Raw genomic sequence first — 15242 nt, 5'->3', positions numbered from 1 at the left:
CAAGCAGTAGTAAGTGCTCCAACCTGCGTTAATTGTCTATATGGATTATCGGGCTATTGCATAGAGTTGTTAAGAGCCAACCACACAGCAATAGTAACAGAACCATACAAATCCCAGCCTATGTAAAGGCAGCTGTTTCCCTCTCCTTAGCGAGCCAGATAATTTCGCAGCAATCCAGCAGCTTTATTGCCACCAATCTCGCATTTTCGTTCCAGATCAAAATCATCCTTTCCCTATAGAACTGACTTCTGGACGTCACTCCAGGAACATCACAACGATACTATCACATTCTTTTGCAAGACATCAATCAGTAAAACTCTCCTTGGTATGACCAGGTAAAACGAGGTAGTTTGCTCCTTAATGTCTTCAGATTCATAATTGCTTATCACATGTACATGGAAAACATAGAATGCAATGCGTTGTTTGCACGAATATGCAACATATTTAAGGATGTGTGGGAGGCAGCCCGTAAGCGTCACCACATATTCCAGTGCCAACATAGCACGCCCACAGTACTCAGCAGAACAACACAGAGCACAATAAAAGACAGCACAAGCATCAAAACAAGCTCCTTTTCTCCCTCCCACCCACACACACAGAGGCAAGTCCTCCAGCTCCAGGACAGGCCTCCTGTCTCCAGTATCCAGGCTTCAAACACCTGGCTTCACCTTCCGGACTTCTGATTAACGTTCGGGCTTCGACCTTACAATTGTCATTACTGTACATTGGCAGCTATTGCTGCATTGATGGTACCATCCATGTATCAATATCTAATAACTTTTGAGATCCTGGAAGACTTGGTGTATCAGAAAATCCTGTCAGAGCAATGACCCCAGACTAGATTTCTCCTTTCTTAAAAAATGAGCTATTATGTGGAGATTTATGACAAATATGATTATGTGATATATATGTACAGTATCTAAAATACATCTTTTGGAAATGTTTGTTTGATGATGAAATTCAATAAAAAAATAAATTACCAAAAAAATGGGCTTATTATGTTGACCTATTTCTAATTGAGATATGTTTTAGAGTGTCCCATGATTAATTCCAACCATCCCTGGAAATTTGGACGTTTTGCGTCAACCAAAATCCTTCCTCAGGAGAAACTCTTAAAACTATTTTCAGCACAGCATTCCCTAATGATGTGCTCATCTTCAATGTAAGATGGCTTCCGGGCTGTGCTTGCTGGCGTTTAGAAAAATGAAGGATCTCAATGAAACCTATAGGATATTGAAGGCTGTAGATAGAATGGATGTTGAGAGGATGTTTCCAATAGCTGGGAAGTCTAGGACCAGAGGGCACAACCTCACAATTCAAGGACGTCCCTTAGAACAGAGGTGAAAAGGAATTTATTTAGCCAGAGTGTGGTGGACCTTTGGGATTCAACTGCAGCTGTGGAGGTCAAGTCATTCGATGTATTTCAAGTGGAGGTTTAAATATTCTCCCTGTAATCTTTGGTACGCTTAATAATCAAGGTTCTTAATTAGTAATGGTGTCAAAGGTTACAGGAAGAAGGCAGGAGAATGGGGTGGAGTGGGGTAATAAATTAACCGTGACCCAGATCAGACAACACCTTGCTATCTGTGTTGGCATTGGTTTATCATTGACACATGCAGCAAGGTACAGTGAAAAACTTGTCCTGCATACTGTTTAGACAGATCGAACCACGACACGGTGCATTGAGGTAAAGCCATAACAGAATGCAGAATAATGTGTCAAAGCTACAAAGAAACATAGAAACATAGAAAATAGGTGCAGGAGTAGGCCTTTCGGCCCTTCGAGCCTGCACTGCCATTCATTACGATCATGGCTGATCATCCAACTCAGAACCCTGTACCAACCTTCTCTCCATACCCCGAATCCTTTAGCCACAAGGGCCTTATCTAACTCCCTCTTAAATATAGCCAATGAACTGGCCTCAACTGTTTCCTGTGGCAGAGAATTCCACAGATTCACCACTCTCTGTGTGAAGAAGTTTTTCCTCATCTCGGTCCTAAAAGGCTTCCCCTTTATCCTCAAACTGTGACCCCTCGTTCTGGACTTCCCCAACATCGGGAACAATCTTCCTGCATCTAGCCTGTCCAAAAGTGCAGAGCAGGTAAGGAATAAGATGCAAGATCTTATCAAGATAGATTTTAAGGTTATTATTTTAGGGAACTATTTTAAAGTCTGGTGGCAAGTGCTTTCAGGCTTTTGCATCTTATCCCTGACGGAGGAGGAGAGCAGTGAGGATGTCTGGAGTGGGTGGGGGTCTTTGATTTTCACCTCAGACGAAGCTTAATGATAAGGTCCACTGTGCCAGCAGAGGTGGCCTGACTTTCATTTTCTATTGTCAGGATCGCTTAAATTCACTTGAATAAACTAAGCATTTCCACCTGTAACTTTCCCTTCTGATGAGCTCATCGAAGAAACATATAGGAGACATGAACCCATCTGGGATTCTCTGTACTGGATGTATTTCAAAGCTCAAAGTACATTTATTATCAAATTACATAATCTGAGATTAATTTTCTTGCGGGCGTACACAGTAAATCCAAAAAACACAATAGAATCATTGAACGACCACACCCAACAGGACTGGCAACAACCAATGTGCAAACGACAACAAACTGTGCAAATACAAAAAAAAAGCAATAAATATCAATAACACGAGACAAAGAATCCTTGAAAGTGATTCCATAGCTTGTGGGAACAGTTCAGTGATGGGGCAAGTGAAATTGAGTGACGTTATACCCTCTGGTTCAAGACCCTGATGGTTGAGGGGTAATAACTGTTCCTGAACCTGGTGGTGAGAATCCTAAGGCTCCTGTACCTTCTTCCTGATGGCAGCTGCAAGAAGAGAGCTTGGCCTGGGTGGTGGGGCGTCCTTGATGATGGATCCCGCTTTCCCACAACAGCGCACCATGTATACGTGCTCAGTGGAGGGGATACCTTTACCTGTGATGGACTGGACCATATCCACTACATTTTGTAGGAGTTTCCGTTCAAGGTTGTCGGTATTTCCATATCAGGCTGTGATGTAACCAGTCAACATACTCTCCACCACACATCTATAGAAGTTTGTCAAAGTTTTAGATGCCATGCTGAATCTTTGCAACCTCCTATGGAAGTGGAGGTACTGCAGTTTGGTTGTTGTAAATTAGCGCTTTGCAACAGTTAAGTGTTTGCTTACTGGAGCTCCTGATCTCTTCATAACATGGTCAATCCTCTGTAAATGTAGCTACAGACAGTGGTAAATCTTTAGATTCAGATTCAGGTTGGTCCAGCGTGTCTGAAGATGAGAGGAAACCAGTACGCAAGGGTTTTTAAAGTGGAAAAGTCATTATACTGGTCAGTTCCACTCTCTTGATTGCAGAAGTCTGGATCCAGTGGTATGAACAGTCATCACAAACTGGGTCTTCCTTGGTTACAGTGGATGATCATGATGTCTTCTGTGCCTTGTCATGTCCTCTGCTCTCCATGGAGTATTGCAGAACCACCTTCCTGGAATAAGTGTAAATCTCACCTGCCCATTCCGCTGGAGCTGATTTTGCATGCTAGGACAGGCACGTCCCTGTCTCACCTGGCAATGAGGCTGCCGGCTACCCTCACCTGGTTTCGATCACCTGTCGAAGCGGTGTACTGGAGTGTGGCTGCTGTCGTCTGCAAACAGCTACTTGGAGCCGCAGGTGAGAGCTAAGGGTCCACAGGACACAAAAGTAAGTGAGCTACCCCTGGATGGACTTGACAGACCCCTTCACCAGAGGTGCTAATCCTCCTGAACATCCCATACACCCCAGATTCAGATTCGTTTGTTGTCGTATACACCAGGATGCAAAGAAGTTTTTTGCACATGCATGTGAAATTCACAGAGTAAATAATACAGATGGTAATAAAACTACAACAATAAATATAACAACAAGTGCAAAATGACTGAATAATGCTCAGTATAGTGAAAAGGAATGTTAAAATGCCAGAGGAACCCAGCAGGTCAGGCATTATCTTGGGAGGAGAATAAATAATTGATGTTTCAGGCTGAGACACTTCATCAGGCCTGAAATATTGTCTGTCTATTCTTCTCCGTAGATGCTGCCTGACCTGCTGAGTTCCTCCAACACTTTGTGTGTGTGTGTCACTCTGGATTTCCAGCATCTGCAGAAACTCTTGTGTTTATGCTAAAGTGACAGTAATGGAAGACATGGAATTAAGGATTTTGTAACGTGGCAGCGGTACTGGGAAGGTGATGTGAAAGAAGTGATGGGTTCAGAAGTCTGACAGCAGTTGGGAAGAAGCTGATCTTGAGTCTAAATTTTGAGGCTCTCATGCTTCATCCAGAAGGTAGAAGAGAGAAAAGGGAATGGCCAGGGTGACAGGAATGCTTGTCAATACTCAGAATCAGAATCAGGTTTAATATCTCTGGCATATGTCGTGAAATTTGCTGTGTTCGCAGCTGCAGTACAATGCAATACATGATATTAGAAGAAAAAATGTGAATTACAGTAAGTATTTATATATTAAATAGTTAAATAATTAAATACTATTCCCCTTCCTAATACAAAGGCCAATGAATGTGGACTGGGTGAAGGAAGTAACGAGACTGTGATAGGCTTCCTTGTTGAGGTTAATACTGTAGGCTTACTTCTCCTTACCTACAGGTCAACTCTGTTCAAATCCTAAGAAACACAATGAGACAGAGGCTTGTCTTTTTTACTGTCTACTCATTTCTCACCTCTTTGACCTTTCAATGATTAACTTACAAGACCTTCTGTTTTAGTATGGACTGATACCACTTGCCTATATTTCAATCCGAGCATGGTGTGCGGTTCCGAAAATCATTCACATGGCACTCGAATGTTTCTTGGATGTAGCCCAGCGCACCAGCAGAAATAGCGACTGAAAATAACCCTGCATGCACCTCACCATATTGCATTCCCCTTCAAGGCTGGCACCTTGCTTCAGTCTCCTTTATTACTCGTGGTTCCCTTAAAGGATCGAGATTCAAAGGTGAACTTTATTTGCCTCATCCATTTATATAAATCAGGAATTTGCGGTGGTGTGTTGGTGTGACATGCAACAAAAGACAACAAGGTTCAACAATTACAAAGAATAGAAAGCAATATAAAAAATAAATTTAAAGAATAAGATACGTATAAATAAACAATTATCAGCATGCATTTGCAATGTATTTACTGTGTATTAACTCATCACTGCACTGTAAACACTTTAAACCACTTTTTATAAAGCTGTTTACATTGTAAATACATGCTGATATTTATGTATTTATGCACATTTTATTCCATATTTGTATTTTACCCTTAATTTTATTTGTATATAATATTTTATTCGGTATCATTGTTGAATGCTATTTCTTTGTTAAATATTGCAGCCTGACCAACATACAACAGCAAATTCCTAAATGCACATGGCGAATAAAATTAATTCTTGACCCTTGATTCTTGAACAGTTTTATAAAAAGTGATATCAAGTATTTACAGTGCAGTGACTGACGTCATACTAGATGGGGCGGGGGTGCGGGAGGGGTTAACAAGAATAGCTGATCAGATGAAGTGCTGGGGGAAGAAACTTAAAATGGTGTGTTTTTTTTTGTATTAATAGCCCTGTAGTGTTTTCCAGAGTAAACACGAGATTCTGCAATTGCTGGAAATACAGAGCAACAAAGCCAAAATGCTGGAGGAACTCAGCAGATCAGGAAGCATCTATGAAGAGGATGTTTGGGGTATAGACCCTTCATCAGGACCACCACCAGAAGGGAGCTTTCTTTGGGTAATGCCCACAATATTTCCTGCCCGTTTCTTTGACCTGGGCACATACATGTCCTGCAGTGTTGGTAGACTGCAGCCTTTTCTACTGGCCAGGCAGCTCACTGTAGGTTTTCACATATAGTGAGAGGATGCTGCACCGAACCAGACAGTAATGGCAGTGTAAAGCTTAATGTTGTCATGAATAATGAATAAAATAAAACTCCCATCCTTGCACTCTAATTGCCTGGGGGTATTTAGTGTTTCTCTAAGGTTACTTTGCTGGCTATAATCCATTATTATATTATGATCATCTGGGATATGGTAAATTCCTGACCTCCCACCTCCCATCAATGTTTAAATATTATATTCCATCCGCCTGCACATTTTCCCTGGTCTTTTAGCATGCTGTCTGGTTTTCCTAAGCCATTCCCTTTCATCCTGGGGTTGCCTAGATGGATTACTAGTGTTGCATTACTACAGAAGGAGGTCAGTTATTTGTACTGCGGCTTTGAACATTTGACCACCTTGCTAAAAATAGGAAGTGCACTTCAGAACATTGGGACCGTTTGAATTAAACTCTGCTTCCGAACACAAGAGATTCTGCGGATGCTGGAAGTCCAGAGTAACACACACACAATCCTGGAGGAACTCAGCAGGTCAGGCAGCATCTGCGGACGGGAATAAAGAACTGACGTTTGAGGCCGAGACCCTTCATCAGGGCTGGAACAGGTAGCCAAAACTGCCCAATGCATCACCGGCACCAGCCTACCTGCTACCAAGGACATACACACAGAAAGCTGCAAATTAAGAGCTTCATTGTCTATTGAAGGATTGAATGAAATAGCTGTACTGGTAGGCAGTGATCAACACACAGAAAATGCTGGAGGAAATCAGCAAATCAGGGACTACCTATAGAGAGGAATAAACAGTCGACATTTTGGGTCAAGACTTCAGGAAATCAGGATTTGAAAAGAAGTGGGAAGAAGCCAGGATAGTAAGGTGGGGAGGAGGGGAAGAAGTACAAACTAGAAGGTGATAGGTGAGACCAGGTGAGGGGGAAAGTAGGTGGGTAGGGGAGGGGGAGATGAAATGAGGAGCTGGGAGGTGATAGGTGGAAGAGGTGAAGGGCTGAAGAAGAAGGAATCTGATGATAATGGTCCATTGGAGAAAGGAAAGGAGGAGGTGCACCAGAGGTAGACAAAAAAGAGGTAGACAGATGGGTAGGCAAAAAAAGAAGAGGTAAGATGATGATGGGTCACTAATGATTGTCTCCGCCTGAAAAGCTGGTTCTTTATTCCTCTCCATAGATAGTGCCTGATCTGCAGAGTTCCTCCAGCCTTTCAGATGAACTCTGTAGATCAGGTAGCATCTATGGAGTGGAATAAAGAACCAACATTTCCAGCTAGAGTGCAGCAAAACTCCAGAAGCAGAATTCAAGTGATTACATTTTAGCACTATAGCACACTCAAAAGTGTGCCAGGTGTGGAAGTTTGGCCAGGTGGATTCAGAATTGGCTTGCCTGCAGAAGGCAGAGGGTCGTAGTGGAGGGAGTACATTCAGATTGGAGGATTGTGACTAGTGGTGTCCCACAAGGATCTGTTCTGGGACCTCTACTTTTTGTGATTTTTATTAACGACCTGGATGTGGGGGTAGAAGGGTGGGTTGGCAAGTTTGCAGATGACACAAAGGTTGGTGGTGTTGTGGATAGTGTAGAGGATTGTCAAAGGTTGCAGAGAGACATTGATAGGATGCAGAAGTGGGCTGAGAAGTGACAGATGGAGTTCGACGAAGAGAAGTGTGAGGTGGTACACTTTGGAAGGACAAACTCCAAGAGAGAACAAAGTAAATGGCAGGATACTTGGTAGTGTGGAGGAGCAGAGGGATCTGGGGGTACATGTCCACAGATCCTTGAAAGTTGCCTCACAGGTGGATAGGGTAGTTAAGAAAGCTTATGCGGTGTTAGCTTTCATAAGTCAAGGGATAGAGTTTAAGAGTCACGATGTAATGATGCAGCTCTCCAAAACTCTGGTTAGGCCACCCTTGGAGTACTGTGTCCAGTTCTGGTCACCTCACTATAGGAAGGATGTGGAAGCATTGGAAAGGGTACAGAGGAGATTTACCAGGATGCTGCCTGGTCTAGAAAGTATGCATTATGATCAGAGATTAAGGGAGCTAGGGCTTTACTCTTTAGAGAGAAGGAGGATGAGAGGAGACATGATAGAGGTGTACAAGATAATAAGAGGAATAGATAGAGTGGATAGCCAGCGCCTCTTCCCCAGGGCACCACTGCTCAATACAAGGGGACATGGCTTTAAGGTAAGGGGTGGGAAGTTGAAGGGGGATATTAGAGGAAGGTTTTTTACTCAGAGAGTGGTTGGTGCGTGGAATGCACTGCCTGAGTCAGTGGTGGAGGCAGATACACTAGTGAAGTTTAAGAGACTACTAGACAGGTATATGGAGGAATCTAAGGTGGGGACTTATATGGGAGGCAGAGTTTGAGGGTCGGCACAACATTGTGGGCCGAAGGGCCTGTACTGTGGCTGTACTATTCTATGTTCTATGTTCTATGTTAAAAGAAACAGCTCTCAGTGCCTCTGTTTTTCCACACCATCCTCAGTTTTTAGCTCATAAAGGAAAGTGACTGAAATCCGCAGGTAATCTGGTCTGCTGGTTAGATCAATTGTTCATAGCCAACAAAGTAACTGCACTTGATAATTCCGAGTTGCATCCCCATGCCACTGCTCACAGCTCATGGATTATGATGGAGCGGCATGTGAGTTCTTGAGGTCCAGAAAGCGATGCCGTCTGGAGTTTAGCCATCTGGTGATTGGCTCATGGCAGTCAGGTCAAGGGTGAGGTTCCAGACAAAGCGCGTTCCAACCAAGGCCTCAATGGTAGAGCTGGCAGAAGATGATGACATATCACAGTGGCAGTGAAGGTGGAGGAAGGCTGCGGCAGTGAACTTGCCAAGACTCTGGATCCTGGACCCTGACCCCAATCTGTCCAGGACCATGTGGTGGCTTCTCTGTATCAACCTTCCCGTGTTAAACAGAGTCACACCCTGGGGTTCTCCATTTAGGAAATCCACCCTAACCTTCTGGATTAACTCCTGTGGCAATCAGCAAGAGCAAGAGGGGCAGGATTGTGAGGTCTGGAAGCCCCTCGGAATATGCGAATCCCAGATTGGCCTCTGCTGCCACCTGAAGACCCACCAATATGCAAATCCTTAGGAGAACGTCATGCTCGTCCCAAGTGATCGCACTACTAATGGTTGGCATAGCATTATTGCAATGTCAGCAATCAGATTTCAATTCCTGCAACTGTCAGCAAGGAGTTTGTATGTTCTCCCAGTGACCATATGAGTTTGTTCTGGGTGCTCCAGTTTCCTTTCACATTCTAAAGAGATATAGGTTAATAAGGACATAAGAACCTAAGAAAAAGGAGCAGGAGTAGGCCATCTGGCCCATCGAGTCTGCCCTACCATTCAATAAGATCATGGCTGATCTGTCCGTAAACAGCTCCATCTACCTGCCTTTTCCCCATAACCCTTAATTCCCCTTCTATGTAAAAACCTATCTAACTGTTTCTTAAATATATTTAGTGAAGAAGCCTCAACTGCTTCCCTGGGCAGAGAATTCCACAGATTCACCACTCTCTGGGAAAAACAGTTTCTCCTCATCTCCGTCCTAAATCTTCTCCCCTGAATCTTGAGGCAATGTCCCCTAGTTCTAGTCTCACCTACCAATGGAGACAAATTTCCTACTTCTATCTTATCTATCCCTTTCAAAATTTTGTATGTTTCTATAAGATCCCCTCTCATTCTTCTGAACTCCAGAGAGTATAGTCCCAGGCGACTCAATCTCTCCTCATAGGTTAACCCTTTCATCTCTGGAATCAACCTGGTGAACCTCCTCTGCACTGCCTCCAAAGCCAGTATATCCTTCTCAAGTATGGAGACCAAAACTGCGCACAGTAGTCCAGGTGCAGCCTCACCAGTACCCTATATATTTGCAGCATGACCTTCCTGCTCTCGAATTCAATCCCTCTAGCAATGAAGGCCAACATCCCGTTTGCCTTCTTAATAACCTATTGTACCTGCAAGCCAACATTTTGCGATTTATGCACAAGATCTCCCAAGTCCCTCTGCACAACAGCATGCTGCAATCTTTCACCATTTAAATAATAATCTGCTCTTCTAGTATTCCTTCCAAAGTGCATGATCTCGCATTTACCAACGTTGTATTCCATCTGCCAGACCTTGGCCCACTCACTTAACCTATCTATATCCCTCTGCAGACTCTCCACATCCTCTGTACAATTTGCTTTTCCACTCAGTTTAGTGTCATCAGCAAATTTTGCTACGCTGCACTCAGTCCCCTCTTCCAAATCATCAATGTAAATGGTAAACAGCTGCGGGCCCAGCACCGACCCCTCGGCACCCCACTCACCACTGACTGCCAACTGGAGAAACACCCATTTAGACCAACTCTCTGCCTTCTATTGGTTAACCAATCCACTATCCATGCCAATACACTTCCTCCAATTCCATGCATCCGTATCTTATTTATAAGTCTCTTGTGCGGCACCTTTTCAAATGCCAAACGCCTTCTGGAAATCCAAGTATATGACATCCATTTGTTCCCCTCTACCCACTGCACTCATTATGTCCTCAAAGTACTCCAGTAAGTTTGTCAAACAGGACCTGCCCTTTCTGAATCCATGCTGCATCTGTCTAATGGAACCACTCCTTTCTAAATGTTTCGCTATTTCTTCCTCAACGACAGGTTCAAGCATTTTCCCGACTACAGATGTTAAGCTAGCTGGCCTATAGTTGCCCGTCTTTTGGCTACACCCTTTTTAAAAAAGTGATGAGACATTTGCTGTCTTCCAATCCGCCGGGACCTGCCCAGAGTCTAGAGAATTTTGGTAAATGATTATCAACGCGTCTACTATAACCTCCGCCAATTCCCTCAGCACCCTGGGATGCATCCCATCAGGACCAGGGGACTTATCCACCTTCAGGCCCTCTAGTTTGCTCATCACTATGTCTTTAGTGACAGTGATTTTATCGAGGTCCTTACCTCCCGTTTCATCCATAACATCCTTCTTTGGCATATTAGATGTGTCTTCCACCGTGAAGACTGACATATAATAGTCATTCAATGCCTCAGCCATTTCCTTATCACCCAATATCAATTTCCCCTTCTCGTCTTCCAAGGGACCTGTGTTGACTTTAGCCACCTTCTTTCGCTTTATATATTTATAAAAACTTTTGTTACCTGTTTTTATATTTTGTGCTAATTTACTTTCATACTCTATCTTCCCTTTCCTTATTTCTTGTCTAGTTGTTCTCTTTGCTTTTTAAAGTTTTCCCAATCCTGCAGTCTCCCACTACTCTCTGCGACTTTGTACACATGAGCTTTTTATTTGATACAATCTTTTATTTCCTTCGTTATCCAAGGCAGGCTCTCCCGACACTTACAGTCCTTACTTTTGACTGGAACATGCTTCTGTTGAGCACTGTGAAAAATCTCTTTGAAAGTATTCCACTGTTCCTCAACTGTCCTACCAAATAGCCTGTGCTCCCAATCCACATTAGCCAACTCCACCCTCGTTCCGTTGTAGTCTCCCTTCTTCAAGCATAATACACTAGTTTTAGATCTAACTATTTCATCCTCCATCTGTATGCGAAATTCAGTCATACTATGATCACTCTTTCCAGGAGCCTCCCTGACCACAAGATCGTTAATCTTACCTGTCTCGTTGCACTGGACTAAATCTAAGATAGTATTTTCCCTTGAAGGTTCATTAACATGCTACTCAAGAAAGCCATCACGGATGCATTCTATGAAGTTCTCCTCAAGATTTCCTTGACCAAAACCTGATTTACCCAATCTATGTGGAAGTTAAAATCCCCCATGACAATTGTTGTTCCGTTCTTACAAGCCTCAGTTATTTCTTGGTTAATCACCTCTGCCACTGCAATATTTTTATTAAGTGGCCTATAGACAACACCCACCAGTGATTTTTTTTTCCCTTTACTATTCTTAATCTCTACCCAGATGGACTAAACATTCTGCTCTGTAGATCTTATATCGTCTCTCACAATAGTAAGTTGTGGACATGCTTGTTGGCACCGGAAACATGACGACACCTGTGGGCTACTGCTAGTACACCCTTGGACTGTGTTGGCCATTGATGAAGTGATGCACTTTACTGCATGTTTTAATGTTTCGAAATACATGTGACAAATATAGCTACTCAAATTGAATCTAATATACATTGGTGCCAGAAAGTTTGTGAACCCTGCAGAATTTTCTCTATTTCTGCATAAATATGACCTAAAATGTGATCAGATCTTCACATAAATCTGAAAACTAGATAAAGAGAACCCATTTAAATAAATAACACAAAAACAATATGCGTGTTCATTTATTTATTGAGAAACATGATCCAATATTACATGTATTTGTGGAAAAAGTATGTGAACCTCTGGGGTAATGCCTTCTACAAAAACTATTTGGAGTCAGGTATTCCAATCAATGAGATGAGATTGAAGGTGTGGGTTGTAGAGATGCCCTGCTCTATAAAAAAAAGGCACACAGAGTCAAGTTACTGACAGAGCCTACTCTTCTCAAGAAAGATCTGTTTATGTGCTACATGCCTCGATCAAAACAATTTTCAGAGTACCTTAGAAGGAGAACATGAAGCTGAAAAAGGCTACAAAAGCATTTCTTTTTTTAATTAATTTTTTATGCGTAAAACTACAGAAAAAAAAAGAACAAAATGGAGATTTATACAGTGTGAAACAAACAAATACAATATATCATTCATAACAATAAAAAAGCACCCAAAATAGAATTATGTAAAACTAGTATCCACCCCAACCTCCCACTGAAAAAAAAAACCCAGGCCAACCATTTCTGCGTGTAAAATAAAAAAAAAATAATCAGAGCATTCAACCCCAGAGAACTGTAAATATATGCAGGAAAAAAAAGAAAGTATAATGCCAACTACCAAAAGTGTAATGTAATTCAAAACAAAAAAACCATATAACTTACAAAAAAAAAGCTGAAAGTAAGGATTGCAGCATACAAAAAAGGGATAAAATTAACCTAAAGAAGAGTTATGAAAATATTCAAGAAAACGTCCCCATACCTTATGAAACTTTAAGTCCGAATTAAGAAGTGAATAATTAATCTTTTCAAGGTCTAAACAGGCCATAATATCACTAAGCCATTGAGTGTGAGTGGGTGGGGCAGCATCTTTCCACCTAAGAAGAACCAACCATCTAGCCAAGAGAGAGGCAAAAGATAATGTTCGACATTTAGTCGGAGTCAAGTGCATATCTACTTCACCCAAGGTGTCTAAAAGAGCAACCAGAGGATTAGGTTCAAAATGGCAATTAAGAATATGAGATTTTTTTAAATTTCAAAATATACTTTATTCAAAAATAAAATTATATACAATAAACCATTCACTAACTTTCCATCCTTTACATACGTTCCCATTATGGTCTGTACATATCCATTCTTTTGGCCACCCACGTGGCACTCCTGTTGTTCACCTTATCACATCATTGTTGAGGGTTATACTCCCTGCCACCCGACCCCTCCCACTCCCGCGGGTGAAGAAACTTAAACCGTGGTCCTTCCCCACCGGGCCCTTGCGGTGGCTGCACCAAGTTTCAGTGCGTCCCTCAGCACGTACTCCTGCAGCCGAGGATGTGCCAGTCGGCAGCATTCTCCCACGGACATCTCCATGTGCTGGTAGATCATCAAGTTTCAGGTTGAAAAAACTTTCTCTCCAGAATTTCTCTAGACTAGGACAGATCCAGTACATGTGAATAAGGGGAGCCTCAGCCCCTTTACACTTATCACAGACAGGACTAATATCAGGGTTAAACCGCAATAATTTAGTTTTAGACATATGAGCCCTCTGTACAACCTTAAACTGCAAAAGGCAGTAGCGAGCACATGGAGAGATTGAGTTGACTGACTTAAGAATTGAATCCCAAACCACATCAGATAAGGAGATATTTAAATCATGTTCCCAGACAATTCTAATCTTATCGAAGGGGGCACACCTCAAAATCACTCACTTATCCCGAATAGCAGATATTAAACCTTTACCCAACAGATTGATACAAAGAAACAAGTCCAGAATATTTTTCTCAGGCATCTCAGGAAAGTTTGATATCAAAGGGTTAATGAAATGTCTAATTTGAAGATATCTAAAGAAATGAGTATTAGGTAGATTAAACCTTACAGGTAGTTGTTGAAAAGTTGCAAAATGATTATCTATGAAAAGATCTTCAAAGCACCTAATACCTTTTCTATACCAATCATAAAATGTCGAATCCTGCATAGAAGGTAGGAAAAGATGATTGTGTAAAATAGGACTAGAAAGAGAAAAACCATGAAGAACATTAAATTTTCTAAACTGAGCCCATATTCTTAAAGTATGTCTGATAAAAGGATTAACAATAAGTCTAGGCAAATAACAAGGAAGAGCGGAACCCAGAAGTGCAGGAATTGAAGGATCCTTAGTAGAGTTCAACTGCATTGCCATCCATTTTGGGCAGTCAGACTTATTATGGAAGAAAGACCAAAAAATAAGACAATGAATATTGGCTACCCAATAATATAAATGAAAATTAGGCAAGGCCATACAACCTTCCTTTTTAGATTTTTGAAGGTGAGCTTTATCATGTCTAGGGAGTTTACCCTTCCATAGATAAGATGAAATAATAGAATCTAAACCATCAAAAAAGGCTTTAGAAATAAAACTTGGTAAAGACTGAAATAGATTCAAAAATTTAGGAAGGATATACATTTTAAAGACATTAATACGACCTACAAGAGACATAGACAAGGGTGACCACTGTGTCAAACTCTGTTTTGTAGAGTTTAGAAGATTGGTAAAATCTTCTCGAAAAAGATTCTTAAGGTTCCTTGTTACTGTAATACCAAGATAAGTGAATTGACTGTTAACTACTTCAAACGGGAGGTCATGGAACACTAAAGCTTGTGCTTCTCTATTAATTGGAAAGAGTTCACACTTCTGTAAATTAAGTTTATAACCAAAAAGCTGACTAAATTCATTAAGAAGTGAAAGCATTAAGGGTAAGGAGGTAGTAGGGTTTGATATAAAAAGTAAAAGATCATCAGCATAAAGGGAAGCTTTATACTCAGCACCTCCCCTCCAAATCCCCATCAATTCAGCACAGCTACGAAATGCCAGGGACAGGACTTGACTTGGTGCTTGAATGCTGCCGGAGCCAGGACATGACTTGGAGCCTCCGGGTAGTGACGAGCTCTCGACTCGGCCCGGGAACAGAAGACAGCGGTTCTTGATTCCCTCCGGCAGGTTAACTGATGGACCCACCTTGATGAGGAAACTTTGCAGGCTCACTTCGGCGAGGTAACTGGATTGGGTTGCTCAAGTGAGGAAGGGCGAATTACCGGCACTCGCTTCGGCAGAGGCTAGGCTCGCTCC

The sequence above is a fragment of the Mobula hypostoma genome, chromosome 7, assembly GCF_963921235.1.
Source record: "Mobula hypostoma chromosome 7, sMobHyp1.1, whole genome shotgun sequence".
NCBI lineage: Eukaryota > Metazoa > Chordata > Chondrichthyes > Myliobatiformes > Myliobatidae > Mobula > Mobula hypostoma.
Note: the sequence above shows the minus strand (reverse complement) of the source record.